Genomic DNA, 13202 nt, shown 5'->3' with positions numbered 1-13202 from the left:
AAAGGGCTGGAGGAGGTCTTAACTGGACTCACAAATTATTTAAGTGCTTACAGCCTCCTTCTTCAAAGCAGAAATATCCTAAAGAAAAGCCCCATTACATTTCTAGTGTTTCCAGAAACATCTTTGAGAATATCCATGTGGTTTGTTAATTACAGTGTTATCAACACTTCATATAAAGCACTGTGTCAGTGAGCGATATTCTACACTCTGGAGTTAGCCTAGGGATTTGATCAGAAATGCACATATACTGCACTAAGACAGCAATGGCTGTGTAAGACTTTCTGAATCTAAATTTCCAGAATAATTTGAATTTTTCTGCATAGGAAAGCAATGACTGTATGGAAAGCAATGGCAGAGATTAGGGAAATGAAAATCGAACAATTAAAATTCCCATCAGCAGTGTGTTTGGAAAGTTTTACAGATATATGTAGGAATAAGAAAGGATACAGAACTGTATGACCACATTTACACAAGGGGCAGAGACCATGGCTTCACCTCTATAGGACAGTGCAGCTGATGCACCAGTTTTATATAAAAAATATTGGTAATTTCTGCCAAAGGCAGCTGTAATGGAAGAATTGGATAGGTTGGCTGCCAGGACAGAACCACACTGCTCAACGACCTTCATTACCATGCAGGATAAATGTGGATACAGGGAACAGTTCAACAGGAAATATTAATTCTTCCTAATGTATAACTTAATTTAATGTTTTTTTCTCGTCAAAAGGGGGTTTTATACCTTAAGAATGTTTGTCCTTCAGAAGTAAAGTGCCTGTCTGCCACAGTGGGCAGTGATGGTCAGTGCTGTGGTGTCCCCAGAGAAGCATTCTGAAAAGGACAACGCCTTGGTCGCACAGGCACATCTGCAACTGCCTAAGTGATTTCAGTTCTGTTGTGAGCTGAGCTGTCAGGGTGATACAAAGGAGGAGACAGGGTCCTTGTCTGGGAGTTTCTTGGAGCCTTTATTATGCTTCCTTAGAGGGGTCCAGCATCAAAGAGCGGAAAAGCTGAGGGGAACCCAGACTTTTACAGGGAAGCCAGGGAGTGGGGTTACATACTCCTTCCAGCAGGAGAAATTTTGAGAAAGGAACCAGTCAGGGAAGGGATCAAAAATAGGCCAATCGGGTAAGGTAAAAGCTAGGAAACAGGGGAACAACCAATGGGGAATAACAGATTAACATACAAGGCTCAAAACCTCATGGGGGTGACACACTTGGTCACCACAAGAGCGAGAGCAGTCTCTTAGGATTTCTCCCTCAGGGGAGTTACCACTACTCTGAAGGCTAAAGGACTGCTCTCTCTCCAAGGGAGAGTGTCTGTATTGCTAACTGGCCCACTGGCCTCCACAACTCCCCCTTCTTTATTAAGGAAAAAGACTTCCCTGACAGCTTTTTTGGGACAATGCAGAAAATACAAGCATGTAAGAAAAATTATAAGAATTGCTATTGAAACTGCAATCACACTATAGAAAAAGGAATCAACCCATCCTTTGTGTCCCACATGTTCTGGTGAGTTTTTAGTTTGCTCAGCTTCTTTTTCATTTTTTGGTTCCTCTTCCTTCTCTCTTGGTGGCTGGGTACTCTTAGGAACAACAACTGCTTGGCACCTGTTCTCTAGCAGATCTATGTGATTCTGCCAGGGAACAGTTAATAGTATGAAATTGCATATGGCATGTTTATCTGTCTGGGATATTTCTACTTTTATTATGTATTTGACTCCAGCTACAATCTACTTTTTACTGCTGATAATCTGCACTATTTGGCTGGAGTGCCTGTTGTTGCTGACTTTGTCAAGTTCTGTTATGGCAAACTGCAGCACTCCCTTTAAGCCCTTCATCTTTTCCTGCATTGTCAATGGTCTGCAGAGTGCTTGCTGGCCGTGAAGGGGGCTTGTTGCCTTGCACGGCATGTGCCAAGAGAAGCACGGCCACTGCCAGCAACACCACTGCAGGCACCTCTTGGCCACCATGGTTGAACCTTTTGCTAATTGTGTGTTTGGGATGGAGGCTTTTTCCAAAAGAATACATATAATTTGGGTAACTTAACCTTTAAAAACGTTTCTTTTCCCACCCCTCTCTTTCCCCCTTCTTTATTAAAAGAACAGTGGAAGGTGTCAGGTGACAGGGCTAGGGAAGGTTTGGGTTAGGGAAAAAACTGGGACAGAGAAGGGCTTCTGAGAGATTTTTAAACTGGGGATAGCATCAAGCAGATTTTTATAAACTGTTCTGTCCAATGCTGTGTCTCATCTGCAATCTGGTGACAGGATGGTTTGCTCCTCTTGGTGGGTGAGGTCAGCACTGTCTCTGTCTCCACACAGAGTTTCTTTGTTGTGGCGCCCCAGGAAAACTTGCCACTAGAGGATTTGTTGATGTAAGAGAAATGCTTTTATTATATGGCGAGAAAGGCTTCTCTCCTACAGATCCTTGCAGCAACATGTCAGTATCTTTTAGGTTCTGTTACTCCATTGGTTCATTAAGTTGATGTAAGCTTATGTCACCCTAGTTCCACCCCTGTTTTCCATATATGTATGTTTTCCAGAATGTTTTCCCTTCCTTCAGTCCTCATTAGTTTCTGTATCCCTGCCTATCCACCCTGGCATCCTCTATTGGTTGTTACCCTTTTCCCTGCCCCTGTACCCTCAGACCATTGGATCTGATGGTCTGCTCTGCCCCCACTTCCCCTGTACTTCAACCTATACCCTCCATTGCTCTTGGTCTTCTGTCCCTGGAGCCCTTTGGTGTAACTTCCGTAAACCCCACTAGAACCCCACACAAAAGACCTTTCCTGCCTCTGATTTTCTGACTTCCACCCATTGCGTGTGACTCTGTGGGCAGTCTGATTGCTGGTGTGCTTGCCCAGGCGGCTTTGTGTAAGGAGAAGCTTTTGGGAAGGTTGTGGCTTTTACCACCCACGCGTGCCACCACAATTGTCTTTTAACAGTTACCCAAATTTGCATTTGATTCTCTAAGCTACATGGATTCATAGTGCAACTTATGATCTTTCCATTATGTTTATATTGTTAGACTGCATTGGACTTTTCCATAACAGTTTTCCATGACAGTAAATTTCGAAGATTAAGCAATCACAAGGTTCATTCTTTAGGCACTGATGAGCACTATACATCTACAGATACCTTTCTCTTTTGCTAAACTCTTGCCCAAAATTGCAGTAAAGATTGCATGCAAGTAAATGTGTCAAAGCCTGCTCTCAACAGCTACTTATTAATTTGGAGGTGACTACTGAACCATCTATTCTAACATGTGGTGAATGTATGTGTTGGTAAAAAAAATTGAAGTTTGGCATCCAGACTTCAGCCTGCTAACATGGCACAAAGAAAAAGGTTTCTGAGTTGCATAGGAATTACAGTTAATCTTCCAAATGTTTCAGATTAACACGCTTTTATACTGTTATGATCACAAGGGCTTCAAACTTTTCTCAAGGGAGATCTTTTTCTTACTGTACATTCCTTATTTCAAATAAGGAACGTTTGTTTCAAATCCATTCACCATCTAAAAGCAGAACATTTTACTTTTCATATGCTCCTTTTTATCATATTCAATATTTTTATGTGATTTACTTCGATACTTTGCACATGGATGATCTTCTTCCCTTTGCAAGCATTTCATCTGTCATCTATTCCTTTATAACTCAGTCAGGTAGCTGGGCCTCTAACTGTATCTCCATAGCTTAGCAGAGAAGGTATTTACAAAAATCAAAACTCATCTTCAGTGAATTTCTTTGCAACCTGTGGGCAATCTGTTCTTTTTATTACAGCCTGCCTCAAGTCTTCACCACATTTTTTACATCCCTGTCTTGTTTTGCACAGCATCATCATGCCATCTGAACAAGAGATTCCTATGCTGTTGTTTCAATCTGACCATCCACAGAAATTAGAGATGGTACAAGAAGTAGATTAGATGGTTAAGGAGATGTTGCTTTTCCCTGTGAGGCTTCATTTTAGCAAGGGAGAGCTACATCCTCCTGAATGACAGTTCAGCCATTTATAGGCTGCAGTTTTTTCTCTCAAGCAGTAATACTATGGTGTTGGTGTACATTTTGGGGTTTTCTAAAGTTCAGTATGTTTTGTTATTAGTTTTGTAATGGTTTATCCCTACACCCCTTGTCCCCAATTCCCTGTGGTCTTTCCCTGATAATGTATCTTGTCAATCATTGCCACTACACCCTGAAGCCTGAGATTTCTGGTGAGGTTTCAGGGTGACTCAGCCAGGTATCAAGTTCCCCACTCCCCTTTCTGTCCATAGATGGCCCTGTCAATTGTCCCCTGTTCTTGGTCACTCCCCCCCATCCCCAGGATTGGTTCTAGGTATCTCCTTGCCTGGGAGACCCCTCAGGTACTTAATGGCCAACCTGAGCCCCTGAGCTCACTCTTCACGTGGGCTTCGGGGTTGAATAAACCAATCTGCTTCCCACGTGAGAGTCCTCCTTCTTCCACGCTGTTACCACATTTCAGTCTGAGGTTCAGACCCACCAAACATCAAAGGTACAAGACTCTACCCTCCATATTCTGGTGAGAGAGCTAGCCAGTAAAGCTCGCATGGATACTATGGCATCCATGACCTCTGTGGACAGTAATTATTAGTAGTAAGACATGTAGCAAATACCCTTAATTCTGGTCCTGAGCTGTGACTCCAAGGTGTCCTCCCTGGTTTAACCAAGTATTTAATGTAAGCTGATAAATTATTAATGAAATTCATCTCAGCTTCTGTTTAGATAAATGAAGAAGACCTGTATTCTTTTTACCCTCAAAGGGTCTGCTATTCTCCCGTAAATCTTAGTAAGCCTCCCCATCCTTGTGTACTTACTTGTTTTATTTTATTAGCAGTATTGGTAAGACTAATTTGATAGACCACAGTTAAGAAAAGGGTAATTTGGAATTCAGAAGACAGTGAAAATTAGATGTAACAAAAAAATCCCAACCCCATATCTAAGCAGACAAGCATAAGAGATGCCAAAATTTAGGTATCATTTGTTTTTAGAAAGAAAGGGAAGAATTTGACTACTGCAACATCAAAATGCTTATACAGCTATTTTAACTGTTTAGCACTGAAATTAATGTGCTGACTTGTTGCAGTCACAAAACAGTGAAGAAGAATAATGTAGTTATTTTATAAATATTTATCATATCAGAAGGAGTAGTAAAGTGTAGCAAACCTCAAAGTCTAGCATTGTTCCACTCCTTCTTGTTAAGAGTCTTGCTCTGTTTTTCCTATTATTTTCCAGTAAAAAATATTTTCAGACATGTCTGTGGGTGGAGAAATAAAGCTTTCATATTATCATGTGCTGGTGCTGAATTATCACTGATGATCCTCCACTGCTTGTTGTCTATAATACAGTGAGTAATTACTGTAAAATCTGAGGGCATACATCATAATTTAGGGAAAATTTGACAAAATTCACTCGGAAATTCACCGAAGAAAGCAGAATTATATACAAGAGGAAGGGAGGAATACTTCAGGTGCAAAACCAATTGTGCTGCCAAATCATGCTGAAAACTACATCATTAAGCAAAGAGCATGGCAGCTTGAGGCTACTGCCATCTACAAGCAAGCCTGGCCTTTTTTCTGTCCTGGGCTGTTGAGAAGTTCCCTAGCATTCATAATGCCAGTAATGTCTGCAAGGGGGAAAAAATATAAGTTCTGCCAGCTGTTCCTTGCCTGCTCCTGTCAGGTGTTCAGAAAGGTACCTGCACTGCACACCCTTGTCCTGCTGATCTGCAGGACCCCTCACACTTCCTGTTGCCAAGTGCTAAGGGGCAGGTGCAGGATGCTGCCTTGCAAATGTCCATCAGGATGCAGGATAACGTGTCTGTAGAGAAGAGCCTCTGTCATACTGCAGGAAGCTGCACAAGGCTTCTGTTTCAGATCATTTGGGAAACCATGGCTTCCAGACCCCATCCCTCCAAACCCTATGCATGCAGCCGGGTTGTAATGGGATACTAACTGAGGAATTAATGAAGTGCCATTCATATGCTCCTCATCAGCCATTTCTTATTTGCAAAATGCTGCTGCTGGCACCTGGCTGCACCATATGCAGGTACACCATGAGTTAGGTAGCACAGCTATTTCCCCCACTTAGGTTTGGGTGCACTTTTACCATAAAAAGCTGACATAAGGGCCTCCTCAACACCTCCAGAACCAAGCTAAAGACTGGCCTACTGCATCACGGATCTTAGGAGAGCAGGGGGACTAAAGCCATGTGAAGTCAGCAGATTTGGAACAGAAAGAACAGGCAGATCATTTCCTGCTGGAGAATGATGAATAATTCCAAAGAATGTTGGAAGACCACAAGTGTGGCCAGAAAGTGTCAGTGCTGTGTTGGAAGGTTTTTGTTAAAAAATCCATTCCAAAAAGGTCACATGGAGTAGCAACAGTGAGCACATTCATTGTTTTTAAATCTTCCGGTTTGCCTCTCCTTCATATCAAAGTGGAAATTTTATAAAATTCTTATAGAAATGGCTCATCTTTTTCTTTCCCTGAGATTTGCATTCTGAAGTGTTTTATTCTAATATTTTGTCAGATATTATCTGTGTTCTGTCTTATTCCCTGTGAAGACTTCCTTTTTCAAGTCCCAACTCAAAACTCCATTGAGACAAAAATGAATCCATAAGGACTTCCTTCTGATTTATGATTTCACAGAAGGAATTTTGATGCAAATGAGAAACTGGCTCCTCAAAAATATGGTGAGCTTTATTTGAGCCCTCTGGACCCTTCTTCCCCTATTGTGCTGCTTTGGAAAAAGATCCAGTATATGAAAGTGTACCCTTGAATGCAGACCAGAGATCATCTCTACAAATGTAGGCAGTCACCTGCTGATCCTAAATTGCCTACATTTGTATATTTAATTTAATAAGGACTGCATTAAATACAGAAGTCCTTTCAAATGAGTAATTAATCTCTAACTAAATGTTACACTGGAAAACATATATTCATTAGGGAATACTGATTTTGCCAGGAATGATGTATGAGACATAGAACCAGAGGTCTTCTCTCACTGTAACTCCTGTGGGCTGGTTCCTGAAGTCTTTAATCAGTAAATCACACTCTCTTTAGAGTGTTTGACTCAAACCAGAAAGGGACATAAACTTCAATGGCTCTGGGAAGAAGCCTGAGGGTGAGATCCCAAGCCTCTTTTTGACAGGATGAGCACTGCCCACCCTGTTCTAGCCTGGTCCCAGTGTAGAAAGAAGGAAGTCACCAATGACAGACAATCCATGGTGCATTTTAGCTTCATTAATACAGAGATTACCCAAAAAATCAGTTTGTTCCCATTGTCCTCATTTTTGCAGATATAATGGAAATGTCTTCCACTACCCAGACTGAGCTACTTTCAGAGACATCATAGAATCACAGAATGGCTTAGGTTGGAAGGCAACTTAAAGATCATTTAGCTCCAACTCTGGTGCCATGGGCAGGGATGCCTTTCACTACACCAGATTGCTCAAAGCTCCACCCAGCCTAGTTTTGAACACCCTGGTCTAGGGACGGGGCATCCACAACTTCTTTGGGAAACTTGTGCCAGTGCCTCACTACCCTCACAGTAAAGAATCACTTCCTAATACCTAATCTAAAATTACTCTCTTTCAGTTTGAAGCCATTCCCCCTTGTCCTGAAACCACATGCTCTTGTAAACAGTCTCTCCATCTTTCTTCTAGGCTCCCTTCAGGTACTGGAAGGCCACAATTAGGTTACCCCGAGTTCTCTTCTCCAGGCTGAACTTTTCTCCCAGCCTTTCCTCACAGGAGAGCTGTTCCCTCCCTCTGATCATCTTACTGACCCTCCTCTGGACATGCTCCAACATGTCCATGTCCTTCCTGTGCTGGGACCCCAGAGCTGATGCAGCCCTGCAGGTGGGTCTCAGCAGAGCAGAGCAGAGCAGTGGGGCAGAATCCCCTCTCTGGCCCTGCTGCCCACGGTGCTTTGGATGCAGCCCAGGACACGTTTGGCTTTCTGGGCTGTGAGTGCTCATGGCTGGGTCATGTCCAGCCTCTCCTCCACCAGCACCCCCAAGTCCTTCTTGGCAGGGCTGCTCTAATCTGTTCATTCCCAGACTGTGCTGGTACTGGGAGTTGCCCTGACACAGGTGCAGTGCCTTGCACTTGCTCTTGGTAAACATCATGAGGGTCTCATTGGCCCAATTAAGCCTCATCCAGGTCCCTCTGAATGGTATCCTGTCCTTCAGATGTGTCAGCCACATCACTCAGCTTGCGTCACTTGCAAATTTGCTGAGAGTGGACTTGATCCCTTTGACTGTGTCATTAGTGATGGTATTAAATACCACCACTCCCAATACAGAGCCCTGAGGAACACTACTTGTCACTGTTGACCACTACCCTCTGGATGTCACCATCCAATCAATTACTTATGTATATGTTCATGATGGTCATGAACCTGATCTTTGCTTACAGTGGGAAGCACATTGCTTCCCTAATCCTCATCCTGTAGTCCATCCACTTGAGAGGTGTGGGGAAAGAGGTTGCCATTGAAGAATGAAGCAAAATAAACTATCTCAGCATTCTCCTCATCTTTTATTACCAGTTTACTAGAGTTTTTTATTGGGTGTGGTACTTTCAGAAGGTTGAGATATCATCTAATTAGAGAATACAGGAGCCAGAGAAGCACAGTCAAGATCTTGGCTTTTTTTTTTTTTTTTTTTTTTTTTTTTTTTTTTTTTTGGGAAGGTTTCTGTAAACCAGAAGGAATGTTGTCTGGGAAAGGATTTAGGATATTGGAGGAGTATTTTCCTTTTGTTCTGCGTTTTCTATGGCAGTTTGTATACTGGAACCTTAGTGCCTGATTTTCAGAAAGGTCTGAGTATGGTAGATCTTGATGACTGGAAAAGTGTGGATATTTTCCTCAAGGCAGTCACTATGGATTACTGGGCTGTTTATTTTTCTCAGCTATGTTATTCCTCAGTCTTGATGTTTAGAAGAAGTCTTCATACTTACATTTCCCTGATGGAATTTACTTCTGAGGCTTTTCCCTGCTCCTGGGAGAATGATGTTCCAAGTACATGTCCTCAGAAGGAACTCATGAAAAGTAGGAATCTGTTCATTTAAAATGGATCAGAGCTTCCCTTTCATCAGACAGTGGCTGTTGTTTGATCTTGATGTTTACTTCCTCCGCAGAGGCACAATCTTAAGTAATATCACTCTTGCCTTTGCTAAATTCAAGTACAGACCTAAAAGAAAACAATGGCTATTGAAGTCTTCTTACCAGCTAACACTATTCATTTGTCCACAGAGAATCCTTTAGGCTGGAAAAACCCTAGGAATGTCAAGTTCAGCCATTAACTTAGCAAGTCTACCAGTAAACCATAATCCCAAGTGCCAAGTCTACATGGCTTTTAAATGCCTCCAGGAGTGGGGATTCAACCACGTCCCTGCACAGCATGTTCCAGTCTTCAACAACCCTCCCCATGTTGGAACCCTGGAGGCTGAAAATATCAGACTTTCTGTTTTGACAGGTGATGACCCTCAGAGGGGTACTGCCTGTGACCTGAGGCTGTGGGAATGGCTTCCAAAACGGACTGATAGCATGGAAAGTATGTGTGTGTACTTGTAGAGAAGTGTGTGATGTCACAGGGTGAAATATTTAAGGCTGAGGGGCTTAGGATATAGAACAGTAATATATATATATGTATATATGGGACAATATGGAGGGATTTGGGTGTTGCCTGGATCCTTCTTCGCTTTCTTCTTCTTTTTCTCAGATTTGGGTGATCTTTTCTAACTGGTGCAGTTAGAAAAGTCTGCAGTGCAGACACAGTGTGATCTTTAATTAGGTTATAAAGAAAAATAACTTAGGTTACAGGTTTTAATTGGTTTTGCTTATTGTTTAAAAGTCCTTGGAACAAAGTAGAAGTGGACATTTTCCTGTCTTGTTAGACAGAGCTCACACCGTGTGAGGCTGTACCATAGATAAATAATACTATTACTAATTACTAATACTAAATAAATAAAAAAAAACCCAAATCCAAACGAGATACCATCATGTTCAGCGTCTTCTGCCCACACCTTGTCAGAGCTAATACCTCCACACTAATGGTGCCCTTTCATGTAAGGAAAAACACCTGTTAGGTGTTTTTCTGTACGTTAGGTGTTCTTCAGCGAGGTCTGGACAAACTCCCTGAAGAAATCCAGAGAAAGTGAGGCAGCAGAAAGCTGGAAGAAGAAAAAATCCCCGGGGAAGAAGAGCAGGACCAGGAGCTCAGCATTCCCAAGGAGCTGGTGAGAGTGAACCAGAATCCGTGTATGCAGGCCGGCCGCGGAACAGAGGGTCCTGAAGAGAAAGAAGTTGACAGTGAAGTCAGCTACACTTTAAACTGTTCAGGTAAAAGATCAGACTTAAAAACGGGATACGCATTGTCTGAAGTCCAGAAAGAAGCAGCAGAGTACCTAGAACTTATGATTCAAGATCATTCTGCAGCTGTAACTAGGGACCACTGAAAGATCTTTTGCCCTGGGTCCAGGAACGGTTCCCCCAGGCGGAACCAGGTTCTCTGTTTAACCCTTTCCTTTGGGATTCAGTGAGTCTAACGCAGCAACTCCTAAGAGCTCTGCAGATGCGAAACTTCTCCCTGCATGTTGAGCAGTGTATGAGACAATGGCTAACAAAAGCAATGCTCAAAAATATGCAGATGATCGCAGCGAAAATCAAACTGAAAAGCCTAATGTGCCGAAAGCAGAAAAAAGCGGAGAAACTAGAAACTGGAGGGGCTTCTCCCCCCTCGCCTCCGTTCCAGACATCATCGGCAGCAGCGGCGGGTCCTACAGGATCTCAGCCAGATGTGAGGGCTATCCCGATAAGAGTGGTTCCAACAGATAAACGGCGCCGTGACTAACGGGGATGCAGCGCAGGGATCGGCAGAATCCCCAGTGCGCGTATCCAGCCCCACGCGAATTTCGCAGGGCAGCCCAGCGGCGCACGGTGAGCGCGGGGATGGCGCGGCACAGGCCGGCGGCCACGGGCCTTCCTCCCCAGCGAGCTGCGCACGCTTCACGCAGATAATGCCAGCACCGCACATTACAGAGTCGAGCGGCTCGCAGGCAGCGCGCAGAGACAGGAATGCGGGGCGGGCGGCGCACACTGCCCGCCGGCGGCAGAGGCGGTCACAGGAACCCGCGGCCCCGACAGGAGGAGCGGCCCCGGGGACACGGGAATGCCGCAGAGCCGCGGCCGCCCGGGGCGGCTCCGCTACCACACGGGCAGGGGGGCGGCCCAGTGACTCCGCCATCTCCCGAAGCGGGTAGTGTGCTTCTCACGGCTCTGCAGGCAGATTTAACAGCCGCAAACGTAGTTCTTGTGCCAGACAGCACACCCAGGCAGAGGCGGGCACGGGCAGGAGCAAGAGAAGGGATCGCTCGGGACGGGCGAAGGGCTCGGTTTCAAACCGGGGGGAGCAAACGCAGGCCCAGAGACTGCGGCTGGCAGCGAGAGCCGCGGCGCGAGGCTTCGCATAGCTACCAACTTTTTACCAAACATCAGCGGAGCCCTAGGGCACCGCACAGGTTTTCCCGGGACCTTGCCTTCTCCCCCATCCCGGCAGCGCCGATAACCACACCCCTTGTGCTGTCAATCCCCTACCGTGGCGCGAGTCCGCGAGAATGCCTCAGAGACCTCGTATTTCAAGTGCGCGATTGCGCACAAGAACCCTCGAGCCCACAAAATGGCGGCGCCCTGCACACTTCCGCCGTACAAAAAAATGCCTGCACTCGCCTAGTTCTTCCGTACAAGAAAATGGCGGCACACTGCGCACTTCCGCCAACAGTGCCCCCGTACTTCCATCAGCGCCATCTTGTGAGCCGAGAGAGGCTCGGCCTCCTCGTATAGAGCCGTCTCTAATAATTCTGGTATTGCATTCCTAATACACGTGTACAGCAACGCGAAGGCCGCCACAAGTAATATCTACAGATGGAGAAAGAGTCACCGCGGCTTAGAAGCCGCAAGAAACAGCATCTTCACAAGACACCAACCCACAACAAAATACAAGCAAAGAACTAGCTCCACTTCCCTCTGTTTCAAGAATCAATTCAAATAACGATGCAAACAATGATGCCAGAGACCCTTCAAGAGACGTGCCAAATGTCACTGATTGGGCAGAGATTAGAAGAAAAGCATTGAAGGAAGGAGATTTTGACATGGCATCATCACAATTAATGGCCAGGCCAGTGAGATTTTTTTGACCAAACGTACCTCCCAGATGGATACAACTGACACATGACATCATCAAAGATTTGAGACAAGCAATCAAAGAAAGTGGTTTAGGCTCTTCATACTTGAAGCAATTATTGAAAGAGACATTCTGCAATTATGATTTGATACCTTAAGATTGCAGATATATTGCAACAATGATTTTAACAGATGCACAGTACATACTATGGGAAGTCAAATGGAGAAGAGCTGTTACTAGATTAGTGGAGACTTATGCTGGAGGCCCAAATGCACCTCTTACATTAGCTCAGCTAGCTGGCAATCTACCTCATAATAGACCAGAGGTTAAAATTCAAAATTTACCTTGAGAGGTAATCACAGATATCAAAGATGCAGCTCAGAAAGCCATTCTGCAGATCCTACCTGCAGGAACCCCCAATGGCATTTTCATGGAAGTCAAGCAAGGAGTAACTGAGTCATTCATTTCCTTCATAGATCGTCTCACTCAAGCAGTGGAGAGGCAGTGCAGTGACGTAGTAGCGCGTCCACATCTACTTCGAAGGTTGACTTTTGCAAATGCTAATGAAGAATGTAAGCGTGTAATTTGAGCTTTATCTGACCCACAATCAACTGTGCCACAAATGATAGAGGCATGCAGCAAAATAGGCACTCCACAGCATGTAACAGTTATTGAAGCAAAAGTCTTGGGAGAACAACTTGGGAAGATCTTGGAAGCGGCAGATAAAAGAGGTGAGAAAACCCTTGCAGCTCTTCGCCCAACTCCTCAACAAGATAATTCCACAGAAGTGATGGCAGCAGAACTTGCCAAGAGACCATGTTTTAAATGTGGAAAATTTGGACATATAAAAAGATTTTGCCCAGAGGATGCGGAAAGTTCAAGAGCTCTTAATCACTGCCTAAGATGCAGAAAAGGAAGACACTTTGAAAATCAGTGTTGTTCTAAGATGAATGTGGATGGAAGACCTTTACCATTGCTAGGAAACTCCAAGAAGAGCATGACACACCAGCGTGC

At 44.3% G+C, this 13202-nt stretch overlaps 1 long non-coding RNA gene across 3 annotated transcripts; it reads right to left on the bottom strand.

The window, feature by feature from the left end:
- Positions 1–8485: 8485 nt before the first annotated feature.
- Positions 8486–11745, bottom strand: LOC310923002. Of its 3 annotated transcripts, none has more exons than XR_014592526.1 (3): positions 11603–11745; positions 10005–10297; positions 8486–9197 (listed from the first exon to the last, which is right to left on the bottom strand). It is a non-coding gene; the product is annotated as an uncharacterized lncRNA (long non-coding RNA). The 3 variants fall into 3 exon arrangements; XR_014592527.1 differs by lacking the exon at positions 11603–11745 and adding an exon at positions 11487–11582; XR_014592528.1 differs by lacking the exon at positions 11603–11745 and adding an exon at positions 11487–11582 and having other exon boundaries at positions 10050–10297.
- Between the last annotated feature and the right edge of the window lie 1457 nt (positions 11746–13202).

The sequence above is a fragment of the Zosterops lateralis genome, assembly GCF_965231275.1.
Source record: "Zosterops lateralis genome assembly, chromosome: Z".
NCBI lineage: Eukaryota > Metazoa > Chordata > Aves > Passeriformes > Zosteropidae > Zosterops > Zosterops lateralis.
This window is presented reverse-complemented; position numbering and strand designations above follow the sequence as displayed.